This window comes from Pipra filicauda, unplaced genomic scaffold, assembly GCF_003945595.2.
Source record: "Pipra filicauda isolate LSUMZ 115617 unplaced genomic scaffold, ASM394559v2 scaffold1_size10287979_pilon, whole genome shotgun sequence".
Classification (NCBI taxonomy): domain Eukaryota; kingdom Metazoa; phylum Chordata; class Aves; order Passeriformes; family Pipridae; genus Pipra; species Pipra filicauda.
In genome coordinates this window covers 1,364,782-1,377,337 of record NW_024104310.1, presented here as the reverse complement: position 1 = coordinate 1,377,337, position 12,556 = coordinate 1,364,782, and the positions used below count along the sequence as shown (strand labels likewise).

Sequence of the window (12,556 nt, the reverse complement as noted above, 5' to 3'; positions counted from 1 at the left end):
ATTCACATGATCTGATTCTATTAGTGCACATCCTCCTGACTCACACTACACTTTTTTGCCTGAAAAGTGGGCCTCAAAGAGACAGGAAATCTATCTGTAAAGTCTCCCAATTCCTGCCATGTGACCACATGAAAGTGAAGCAGAATTTGGCTTGTCATGAGAATTTTACTAGTAATACTGTAGAGCACATTTGAAGGAAACCAAAATTTTCTGCTTGAGTAAAATTTGTTTTGCTGATGAAATCTGTGGTGCTTAAAGGGGAAACCCTCTTTGGTAACTGAACAAAGCCATCAGGTATGTTATCTGACTTGACAGTCTGGTGTTTGATTAATCAAACTGTTAATTTGATTTTAAATGACTGATGCTCTTTTAGGACTTCTGACTTAAGTGCCTGTTTATAATTACGGTACTGAATCAAAGGCTCTTCCCAACCATTGTACAGATTAGTTTGAAAAGATGTGTTTTGATTTTAGTAGTCGTAAAAACTAGCATTGGTGTTTACTTTAAAGCACAAATATGTTCAAAGAAACACATACTTAAAGTGATAAAGCAGTGCCCTCACACTTTTTATCTGAAAAAGGAATGCAAGGGTGCAATTTTTAATAAGTTATATAAACAACACACTTTATCTTCTTAAAGAGATAACCACTTTGGGGCATTCATAGCAGTTTGATTGGTGGGCACTTAGCTTTGTGTAATGAACATATATCATGCAAAAGTTTTGTAAAACTGCTGGAGGTAGGGGATTTAATCTTATGTGCAGCTGCTTGCATCTTAGATTTTGCTGGGAATTTGTAAATTCCTGGTGAACTTGGAAATAATGGTATCTTGCAGCCTATAATAATTCTATGTGCTGTGGTGTATTTTCCAGTGGATTGCACTAAATGTTCAGATATTAGGATAGCTGAATGTTTAAGTGAACGGCATGGGTAAGGTCCTAATCCTACAGACAGCGAAGCACACATTTACTTGAAGTAATCTGTGTAGTCCCATTTGGCCTGATAGTTACATGAACTCTTAAATGCAAATCAGATCTATCAGTTTCCTCAGACTTCATGTATGATTATATCTATAACTATCAAGTGCAGGAGAGTGCCTGCACTTGCAAAAAAGGCCAAAAATCTCTGCAAAACCCACTTTTTTGAAATAGTTTAGATTATGGCTGATCACTAAGGTGGTAAACACAATCTCTAGTAAATGTACGAAGTACTTTAAAAGTATCGTCTTGGTGTAGCAAATAAAAAATGGCTGGAGGCATTATTTCTGCCTATTTTTAAACTCTTCATGTCTCGGATAATACATTATCATCCCTAGTTTTCCTCTCAAGCTGCTTGAATATCTCAGGGGTATGTATTGCAACACTGTAATTATATAGCAGATAATCCAATCACTTCACAATGACATTTTTTCCAAGTGTCTTTTTGAGCATTGTAGTTAAGTGGGTGTTTAAAAAAAATGTTCTAAATTTAAAGGAAGTTTTCCATGCCTCCTTCTTGGTTACCCAGCTACACAGAGTTTCAAGAGGCTTGATTTGCAGAGGAAAGATACTCAGCACTTTCTGGAAATGAATATCCACAAAGGCAATTCAGGCGTTGTAACAGCCAGAATCATTAGTCATTCTTGAAAATCTTGGCTGAAGGACGGTAGACAATGGAATCTCTATTTCTGTAGGGTTTACTCTTTCCTGTTTCTTTTTTTCTCACATCACAATTTCATAAATTCTTCAGTCACTGCAACTTTTCCAGAGTACATAGACATGAATTTTGACTGTAAAACCAAACCAAATCAAACCAAACCACCTCTTTAATTCTTCCCTTTAGTTTTTCATATAGCATATAGAAAGGATGAAAAATCATTGGTTTTTTCCTTAGCAAGGCATCTTTTTTGGAAAAAAAAAATCTCTAAAGGAAGTAAATGTGGGGAAATATAGTTTGTCTCTTCCCTGCCCCCTTCCAAACACTAGACAGCTGAATATTCTCACTTAGCATTCCTAAATGACCCTTACTTTGCTGGCATGTCACTAGCCTGGATTTTTTTTAACCTGGTTTATTGAAAGAATACTGAACTTGGCTGAGTGAATGGAGCTTGTATCCTTTGATTGTGATAAAGTCTATCCTGAGAAGTTATATAAATACATGGATTTGATTTTTTTTGTTTTGTTTTTGTTTCATGACTGTCTAGTCTTTCTGTATCAAATTCACAAGCAGGTTACTTACAGAGCAGAATACATTTGTGAGAGCTGTGTATCCTCAGGACTCCAGGGTGCACCAATTCCTGGGTCATGCATCCAGAGAGTTACTCTGGGCTCTGTTTTACTTTTTCCATCTGTGTTCAAAAACAGTGCAGGTTTGCAGTAGGGAGCCATGTCATTGTTCATTTTATTCTACCTTAGACTGTTGAAGATCCTTTCTGGGGACTGGAATAGCTTAGAAATGGGGTGAATTTGAAGTTCAAGCTAGCTAGCTAGAAATGTCTACTGGGAACACTGAATGCAGTCTAAGGCAGTGGCAGTGGTTATGACTTTGTGAAGCCATAACACCAGTGAGAATGGTATTTTCCATAGGTTTTCAGAAGCCTGCAGGGCCAAGTGAAAGACAGGAGCATCTGTCCTATGTGTTTCTTAGGTTTGTGAATAATTTTTTTTCTTTCAGAATGAAAGAAAAAAGGAAAACTTTTTTACTGAAGGAACCCTAGGGATGGGGCCAGAATTAATTTCAACTAATTGTAATACCCAGCTGAGATTAGGAGCCCTGTTCTATAGTGCATGAGAAGAGGCAATTTTAGAGTAGCAACACTGAATTATCCTTTAAAGCTGTCTCTCAGCATTGACTTATATAGGCAACCTTTGTTGATGTGGCTCCTAATTAGGCACCCCAGAGAAATTCCTGCAGTTAGTGAGATGAATTTGGATCTCAGTGAAATAAAACTTCCTCAAATTTATCTCCTGTACATAGCAAAGAATTATACAGAAGAACATACAAGCATTTAAATTTAACACAAAGATGTATTTTTAATCTGGAGAGTTGATCACTAAAACTTACTTTGATAAACTCCTTGTCTTGCTTGGCTAAGGAGATTAGTCAAAGCTCAGAATTTTTTTTTTCCAGATGATTTTCATTTGTACCACCTTTAATACTTTCCAGCATATTTTTACAGTCTGAAGTTCAAAATTTCCATTTATATATCATAATTGATGAGGATATCGTATTTGGTGATGCTCTGCAGAAATATTGTTTGATTTGGATGACTCTTTTATGGAGAAATGGAAGTAATGTTACTACATACCTGCAATGGCAGCTGTGAAGTCCGGAAAAAAAATGAGTAATATTTAAGAGACAATAATATTGCACCTTTTATAACAAGATAAGAATGGACTCTTTTCAACAGCCCAAAATTTGGCATTAGGTTTTGGATATACTTCATTCACTCTCATTCTTCTGCTATCTAAACTTAAAATCTAGATACCAAAGAGCATAATTATACCTTTTTCTTTTAATTTGCATGTTTTATATGGCTCTCTTACTAGACCTGCGTGAGGGCAAAACCTAGTTTTCAAACCAGATTAAATGCTGCAATGTGGTAGAAGAGCTCTACGTAGAAGATTTAATATTCTTAAAGAAGTGTTATTACCATTCATTTAAAGAAGTCTGTGCAAGTTATCCAGAATAATTCTTGGAGCCTGAAATAGGCATTTTCTTGCAGACAGTGCTATTCACTCTCTTCTCTAGCAGTGACCTCCCAGAGAAATTCCTTCATGAAGAAGATGTTTCTGTGGGGAAAAGGAGGAATGTGAACTTGTATATCCTGATAAGTAGCTGCTGCTAAATTATTAACTGAATATCTCAACCTCACTTCTGGCAGTTCCAGCTCTTGTTCTCCTTCAGAGCAGCTTTGGCTTTAAGTGTAATAATTGGTAACTACAGCAGGAAGACTGAAAGTGAAGGGAATGGGGGTTCATACTTAACAAAAAATCTTGCTGCAAACCTCTCTTGTTCAGGTGTCCTGACTTTGTTATAAATAAATGACAGTACATTATCATGATTGTATTAATTTTTTTTTCTGGTGTGGGGAAACAGATTTTTATATATGTAATTAGGAAATTGATCCTGTACTGCCTATGGATTGAAGTCAAATGCTATTAACTTCAAGTATTCACAGCTTTAAATCCACCAAGGCAGACTATTTACGAGGGAAAAAACACCTATATGGATGCACTGCTGTGTGCAGAGAGAACTTACAGATGCTTGGTCACACTATTGGAATTTCTTTGGATATACATAACATTTAATGATGAAGTTGGAGTTCCTAAGCAGTTTTATCCATACACCAGTTTTGGCTGGGAGCTTGTGCTGGTTTTAGTACTCTGCATTTTTGGCTCGGACTTGCCAAAGTGCTGATGTTCAGTTCTGGATTGGTCACTGCAAACAAACTCAGCTCAGCAGTTTGCAGTAGTATGGAAGGGGAAGGAATTTGCTGAACCCCTGAGATCTGTGACAGTATATACAGGGCAGAAGAGGAGCCCAGGCAGCTAACATGACAAAGGGACTTCAGAGGAATTATTTTTTAATGTTTTTGTTTGCACCTTTTGTCAATATATTAAGGATCTTCACTTTGAAGAAGGTGATGCAGCAGTGACACTGCCTAATTGGTCCCAAAAATTCCTATGAAAGACCTTTTTTCCTAGTCAGACCTAGCTGTGTGCCCCATACTGTGTGGCTCCTCCAGAGCAGGATGGTCTTACAGGCAGGCCCTCTGCAGTATTTGCTCCCATCTGCTTGCACTTCACTTTGCTTTCTGTGCAGTTGATGGTTTTTGTTAATGCTGCTGGACATTAACATATTAACTCTGCTTGAGAAATCTTCTCTCCATTTTGCAACTGTTCCATACAGAGTGCTTGCTGCTACCTCTACTGGGTATTCTGCTTCTACCTCTGCTTTTAGTGTATTCTCCAGGGAGGATGGACTATAGGAGAATGACTCTTGAGGTACCTAAACTGGCTTTAACTGAGCTAATTTCTGTGCAAGGGTTAATCCAGTTTAGAGCTCTGCACAGGTTAATGTTGTCCTCTCCCAAATTAGCTTGCAGAGTTCTGTGCTCTGGAGCAAAACTGTTCTTGTCACTTGCACTGGGTGTTTAAAGCCGCTTTGTATATTTTCAGACTGCAAGTAGGTTAGATGTACATTTGTGATCCTCCCTTGCCCCCTTTATGTGTTTAAATCCTAACTGAGGAGCCTGAAAATATGCCTGCCTAACTTTTGAGGATTAGAGGCATCTCATTTTTCCCATATAAAGCAAGTCCCTGAACCTGTGAATCTGTGGATTCTTCCTTTGTGCCCACACGTCTAATAGCTACTTACTGCAATGCTCTGCATTTGGGCACAAATCCTTGTGTTTTTTTTTTCCTTTTTTTTCTTTTCTGTCTGCATTCGTGAAGACTTTGGAAGGTGTCCTGTTGTCTTGGTGATTCTTGAACCATTTGGAGAGTGGGAAAACAAGAAGGTGAGTAGTAAGAGAAATCCTTTGTTTAACCTGTAGAGACCATTGTGCAAATTATGATCCTAATTTTCTAGTTAGAAAGAAGAAAATATGTATGAAGTTAGTGGTGAGTAGCTGTCGCTCTACAGTTCAGACTAAATCTTGTTTAGGTTAACTGGAATATTTTCCTTATCTACTATATAAGTTGGGATTGGATCCTCAAGGAAAGTTTTATGAATGGCATATACAATGTAGTATTTTAAAGCCTTTTTACCATCTGATGGAAGTTTCTAAACTTTAACAATATGGGAGAGAGAATATTCCATTGAACACAGCTATGCTGAATATGTTTTCTTAATAGATTTGTAGGTAAATGTAAGAGACTATTATAATTGTCTATTCTAATGTTACTGAGATGAAAAAAATTTATTCAGTAATGTTTTTAGGAAGTCTATTACTTCTCTTTGAGCAGAGGTGTACAGTACAGGATGTATCATAAATATTTATACACAAATATATGTACATGCAGCCTAAACTTAATGAATGAGAATTTGATTGTGGTCAAATTGAAGACGTGGATTTCCAGAGGGGTTACAAGTGCTAAAGGGTAACCCAAACTAGAAAAGATTAATGTAATTAAAAACAGACTATTGCGGATTCATTGATAATACTTCTACTCCAGAAGCAGAGTTGGCATGTCTTTATTGTTTATTAAAACCCCTCCTTTTTGCTTTGATTCTCTCATGCTGTGCTTACAACATTTGTTGAGGAATTAAACATTCACGTTTGCTTCCTGAGTATTTTCTTAAGCTTGTGTCAGACAAAACGAAAGAAAAACAAAGATTGTCTGGAAATGCTAAAGTAATTTAGTTTTTTAAATCCTTTCTGGAGATCCTGTGTTTACTAAGTGAACTACATAGGGTTAATTTACTAAAGTGTTCTGAAGGACTTGCCCAAATGAGAAAAGAAACATTACCTAGAGTTGCTGTTCTTTGCCAGGAACAAAAGTAAAACAAATCAGTGGCAGGATGAGTGGATCCGGTTAAATAATAATGTTTCTCCAGCAGGAAGTCTGTCTATCAACTGAAAGGTGAGACAGCAACATAATGACAATGCCCTGTGGATCAACTCTGAGAGTAAAAAAAAGCACCTTACAACACAACTCACCCCCAAAAACCCGTCAATGAAAATATAAGATGACAGAATTCACAACAGCATTTTTTCAGTCTTTAAGCTCAAGTGTCTGGAAACACATTTCTTCTCTAGGTTATTCACATGCAGATTCCTCCTTGTGGAATGCCCCAGGGTAACGAGAGAGAGCAGAATTTGGCCCTTTCTGTTTGCTCACTGAGGCCAAGTGCTGCTTTCTCAGTGAAATACCTGCCTTAGAGCTGTACAGCTGCGATATGCAAGAGCAGCTTTGGCATTTCCTTTTTTTTTTTTTGGTATAGGAGGTGAGTCCTGTGAAAGCTGAAGACTTTGTGTGGAAATGAAACACTCAGGGGTAGGTGACATGCACGAGTTTTGGCCTGAGAACTCAGGGTATCGGGGCTTTTGTGACAGCAGAGGTAGTAATAAGACTTATCAGAATTAATACCAAGTTGTTAAAACATCCAAAAAAGCTTTTCAGTCTGGTGCTCTGTTATTTGTATTTCAGTTCTGGATGAGTGCAATGCTCCTAGGATATATGAAAATTCCCTGGAATTCAGCAATGGTTGTAAATGCTCCTTGTCTCTGAGAGACAATGTAGTTGTTTAATGTGTTATTTAAATATGGATTTAACAGCTGACAGAAGTTTGAAAACTTTGGTCTCTGTTTCTAGGATTTTCAGCATATAATTTTTCAAAATCATTTTTTTTAATATATGATGCCTTATCACAGTGGCATCAAGAAATCCCAAATTGCTGTTTGTGTGCTTAAAACATCTGCAGGAAACAAAGGTGTTGGGTTGCTTTGCAGTGATCAGTTCAGATCTCATTTCCATTTGGTAATTGCTGTGAAAGGTTTACCTGCTGTAGTGTAGTTTATTTTGTCTGGAAACGCCTCTGTCTCTGTGTATGGCTGCTAAGCAACAGCCCAGATATTTACTGTCAAACAAATAAAACAAAAGCCTCATCTGCCACTTGGAGGCCCGACATCATTGTTACTGAACCACTCAGCTGGATCATCATATTGGAGAGTCAGCTCTAAACTTAGTCTTCGAGTTTTGCAACTACACAGTAATTTAACTGTAGGAATCCTTTCAGTCCTCACGTTAACTAGCTAGATTATAACTATATGGGAGTATTCTAATGCCTCATATATTATTTATTTTAAATTGTTATACTTTTCCCCATCAAAGCAGAAGAGGAAAACTTACCTCATGGACAATCTAATTTTGAAAAGTTACCTTCTCGGTTCCCCTGGAACAATGAGGGATTTCTTTAATAAGTTCCTATTGTGATTAGAGCTGAGCCCTTCCCTTCTATTACCTCCCTTGCTTAACCGAAAACATAATCAAAATATAGTTCTTGGAGCCAATCTGGGGAAAAAAGAGAAAAATAACAGAAAACCTAAGTCCCAGAAGGAGCAGTCAGGCAGAAGTGCTACTGACAAAGGGAAATTACCATTGAGGCAAGTAGATAATCAATAGTAATCAAGTTGGTGGCTCTAAAATACAGCGGTTTCCCTCAAGACTTGTATTATGTTCATCTGCAGTAGGTCAGAGGCCAAGGCAGACTAATTGCAATTGAGGTAAGCTTTTCAGAAAGATCCAGGGGACTTGAGAAATTCACAGTTTTTAATAGCTGGAACTTGTCACCTTCTCCTGGGCTGCAGTCGCTAACTGTACCCTCTGTCCCTATGAACACCAGCAGGTGAGTCGCTCCTTCCTGTTTCTGCAGGTCTTTGTTAGTGCTCTGGTCAGTTCGGGAACTGGGAGCAACATCTGCCAGGTATGTACACATACACTCCTCCAGGTGAGACCTGAAAAGCACAGAGAGGTTTTTTTGGCAATAATTTCAGTGTTGCTTGTTGCCATAATTAGGCACCTAATATCTCCAGCTCCCATGTACTGTACACCTCCTTGTAGGCATATGCAAATATTTTGATGTAAGGTAAACAAATTTTGGTCTTTTCACCAGATGTGCGCTGGAAATGAGTGCTCCTGGCACTGTGAAAGAAGTATTCAAGGAAGCCATGCCACCAAAATACCGAAGCATTCCAAAATTGCCTTTCACTGTGGCAGGTTTCAGTATTTGTGGAGCAAATAATAAGCAAGGCCTGAAAAATAAAATCCACTAAACTGACTTCATGGGTTTTGAAGCAGTCAGTACCCATACAAAGTCCTGCTGTATATGGGTTTGGAATATTAATTTTACAGGCTAATCCATCTGGCCATCTGCTCATCTGAAATTCAAACGAGATTGTGTATTGCAAGTTAATACCCTATAACAACCAATAGCTATAAATGATCAGCAGAATATGTCATTCTGTCTTGCTCCTCCATCAGTGAATGACTGTGACATGTCATTTAATACTTCAGCTACTGATTATTCCTGATGGGGAGGAAAGGTGAGAAAGCGAATGATTGAGCTGGTAGTGATATTTGGCATGCATCTTGTGGATCCACTTTTTTGTTGCTCTCTCCTATGGTCCAATTATTATGGGTTGTGCCAAAGGCTAGAGGAAAGACTGTGTTTAGATCTTTAGATTGGAAGTAGTGTGACAAATAATTTCCTCTGAGAATTACTTTCCTGTGGAAAGAATTGGTCTTGACTATCCAGTCAAGACCAATATTTCAAGCTCTTGACTAGCTAGTGGAAACCATGAATATATGCAGTTTTTTTCAAACCTAGTAAAAATTTGATTTGATGTGGTTCCAACCGCCAAACAGAGGATTTCTATGCAGAACTGAGAATACATATCGAGCTTTTTAATTTGTACCTGACTTTATTAAGCATTTGGTAAATAGCTAATACTCTCTGAATCAACATCTTTAAATCACGAAGATTTACCTCATATTTTAAAAATTCCAACAGAATAGCTATAACAGAACCAGTATTTATCATTGTCTTTTTTTTTTCTAGCTTTAACCCTAAATTTTAATTATTTTTTTTGACAAAGAATGCCTTTGCAAACCATGTGATTTGAGTAGTTGCTGAATTCTTTGTCACGTCAGTGGTACACTTGAAATGTGTAAGATTGGATATTATGATCATACTCTTTTGATTTCTGTAACTTCTCAATGTGATTATGGCATTAGTTATGTAATAAACATGAAACTCTAAGCAATAGTTACTTGTTCATTCTTTACGTTCTTAGGTGCAGTAGCATAACAAGGGAAGGATTTACAGAAATAAATGTGAGGTAGGATCCAGTTCTGAGGCTTTCCCTAATGATTTTGTGGCTGACCACCTTCTGTGCCTTTGGAACACTTCAGCTGTGTAAGATACTTAAGAGTCAAAGCTTTTTTTTTGAGAGAAATCTTATCTTTCTGCCATTTTGTTACATGAAATTGCTTAATGTGGTGTTTCCATTTCTGATTTTTCCAAATTCATATGGTCAAAATGATGTCACTAAATTCTTTGAAAAAAAAATTGAATCAGAACCCAAATTTTCCCAGAACCTAAATGTAATTTGCTTTTGGAGTAGTTCCATTAATTTTTCTAGTCTCTATGAGGAGTGGTGGCAGGATCTGAATCATAATGTTTGGAAAGGACTTTAAAGTATTTAGAAAACTATAAAATATTATTAAGTGTGTAATTAATTGCTCAAACTCATAGTCTTCCTAATGGGTTTACTTTGTTGTTTTAGTAAAAGGAGAAGTTAGATTGCTCTAGGAAATACATTTTTTTTTGTAAATTTTGAAACCACAGCAATTTAGGTAACACATTTAGCCTAGATTATGGTTATGAGTTGCTGCATTACAAAGATTCCATGTAAAACCACTTCATACCATAAGGGGTAACGCCTTTATGTAGATGAATAATAACCATGAGAAATCAAATGGAGACTCAGAAGAAATAAGAAAAGGAGGAAGATGAGTGTATGTAAATCATAACATGAAGGAGATGATATTTTTGTTTTCTCTGCTGTTAGTTAATACTGAGAGAAAAGCAAAAGGCTTGTTTTTTTCTCTATTTGGTATTGGAGAGGAGTCAGAGAAAGAAATCCTTTTGCTAAGAGCTCTGAATTAACTCAGTTTTGTTTGGCACCATTCAGGTGCCATAGACCAGGATAACAAAGGAAGCTTTCAGTTTGCCTTGTTAAGGTTCACTGAAAGAAGAGAGTGTGACTGAAAGAAGAGTTTAGGTAGAGTGTAGGGAGGCAATTATGTAATTTAAATATTTCTGTTTGCTTTTCACTGGAAGACAACATAGAGTTTGGAAAATACGCAGCCAAAAATATTGTGCATCTCCCAAGCAAGCCCGTCTTAGCAATGTCCTACCCTGTCATCACCTGAAAGGTAGAAGCAAATTTTGATACATTTAAGACCAATACCAAAATGCTAAGTGCAAATGAAGATGAATGATAAATGATACTAATAATGCAGATTTTAAAGAAACACTTCATAACATTTAACATTTTCTGAAACTGTTCACACAAATAAGTGACTTTAAAATATCTCCTTGTAGATATTAGTAAGAAACTTGCTAATCTGATAAAGTTATTGTACTGAGTACACAATATTTTCTTATCAAAATATACCTGATTTCTCTTCTCCTTCTATGATTATTTTTAATGAGACTTTTCTATATTTTAATGTGACTGGAATAATTTTAAAAATATATATTGAATACTCTCTGAGAGTGTTGAATTCTTGGTTTAAGTTTGGGCCAAATGAACAATTAGTATATTATTTGCAATGTGTTGATAGTGTCTATGTCTGCATGTGTCCCAAGGAAAAATGTAATAAATCCATTTCTTACTGACTTATTTTCCATTTTTCTATTTTTGCTCTTTCTAATGCCTATTCTGACAACTCAAAATGTTGAACAAACAAAGTAAATAAGCACTATGGAAACCATAGATCATAAAATATTCATATGCTTAGAAAAAAATACATATTTAAGTTTCTTTTGGTCTCTTCAGGATGACTTTTGTCTCACTGTTTTGGTTTCAATAAAAGAGACAGCATGCACTAAGCAGATAAAATATCCATTTATGTTTGAGGATATCGAGCCAAGTTTTGCTATCAGCTGTACTACTGTAAGTGCTGTAACTTCATTGGAGTTACTGTCGTATTATCTTGACAGAAGTAGACAGCAATTAATGAGGAATATAGTTACTGTATATTTTAGGAAATCTTGAATAGTGATGTCTAACCACAGGCCAGATTTCTCCCTTCATTTCCAATAGGAAACTAAAATCAAATTCAGGTTCTAGGTGCATTTGGTGGATGTTCACGTATTGCTCTGTGATGCAGTGCAGTGCCATACTAGAGCACTTTGATCAAGCTTTAATATAGTGGTTAGGGCACTTTCTTTGAAAATAGGAGATGAACACCTTTTATCTCAGGGGAACATATTACCCAAGTCTCCCAGGATCTGATTATATACTTTAGTTTCTCTACTGTCATTTAAAGCAAGGGCACTGACAATTTTTCTATCAATGTTGAAAGTGTGCAGTATTTCTTCTCACAGGAGAGAAACAGGCATCTAGCTCACTGCCTAATGGAGAGTCCCACCATTCATGAGCAGTGGCCATTTGTCTGGGATTTCAAAGAAATAGAGTTGAGAGGTGTGAAATATTTCTACATGAACGAACTTGTGTTAGTAATTCAACTCTCCCCCACCAAAAAAAGAGCAGTGACAGAAACCGGAAACTTTGTGGTCAGAATATAAGCTGGATTGCAGGTTTGGAACTATTAGAATACATCCTTTTTGTGGGATACCTGTTAGACACATGGCACAGAACATTAGTGAGTTTGGGTGCCAAAAATTGTGTTTTTATCAGAGTCATATACCCAGTAATTCTGTACCTCCTGTATGTGTTTATGCAGGTATTAAAATTAGTAGGGAAACAAAAGATTGAAAAATGCAGTGATTTTTCAAGGTGCCATAGAGCAGACATTCCCAATAATAAGAAGAAAGAAGAGGGA

The 12,556-nt window shown here is 36.7% G+C and overlaps 1 long non-coding RNA gene across 1 annotated transcript in view; it reads left to right on the top strand.

The window, feature by feature from the left end:
• The window catches only part of LOC113985983, a 55,769-nt gene that overhangs the window by 30,096 nt on the left and 13,117 nt on the right, over positions 1–12,556 (top strand). Inside the window, exons 3-4 of the long non-coding RNA XR_005563320.1 lie at positions 5,435–5,499; positions 8,358–8,408. This is a non-coding gene — a long non-coding RNA (uncharacterized LOC113985983). The remainder of the gene's footprint in view (positions 1–5,434; positions 5,500–8,357; positions 8,409–12,556) is intronic.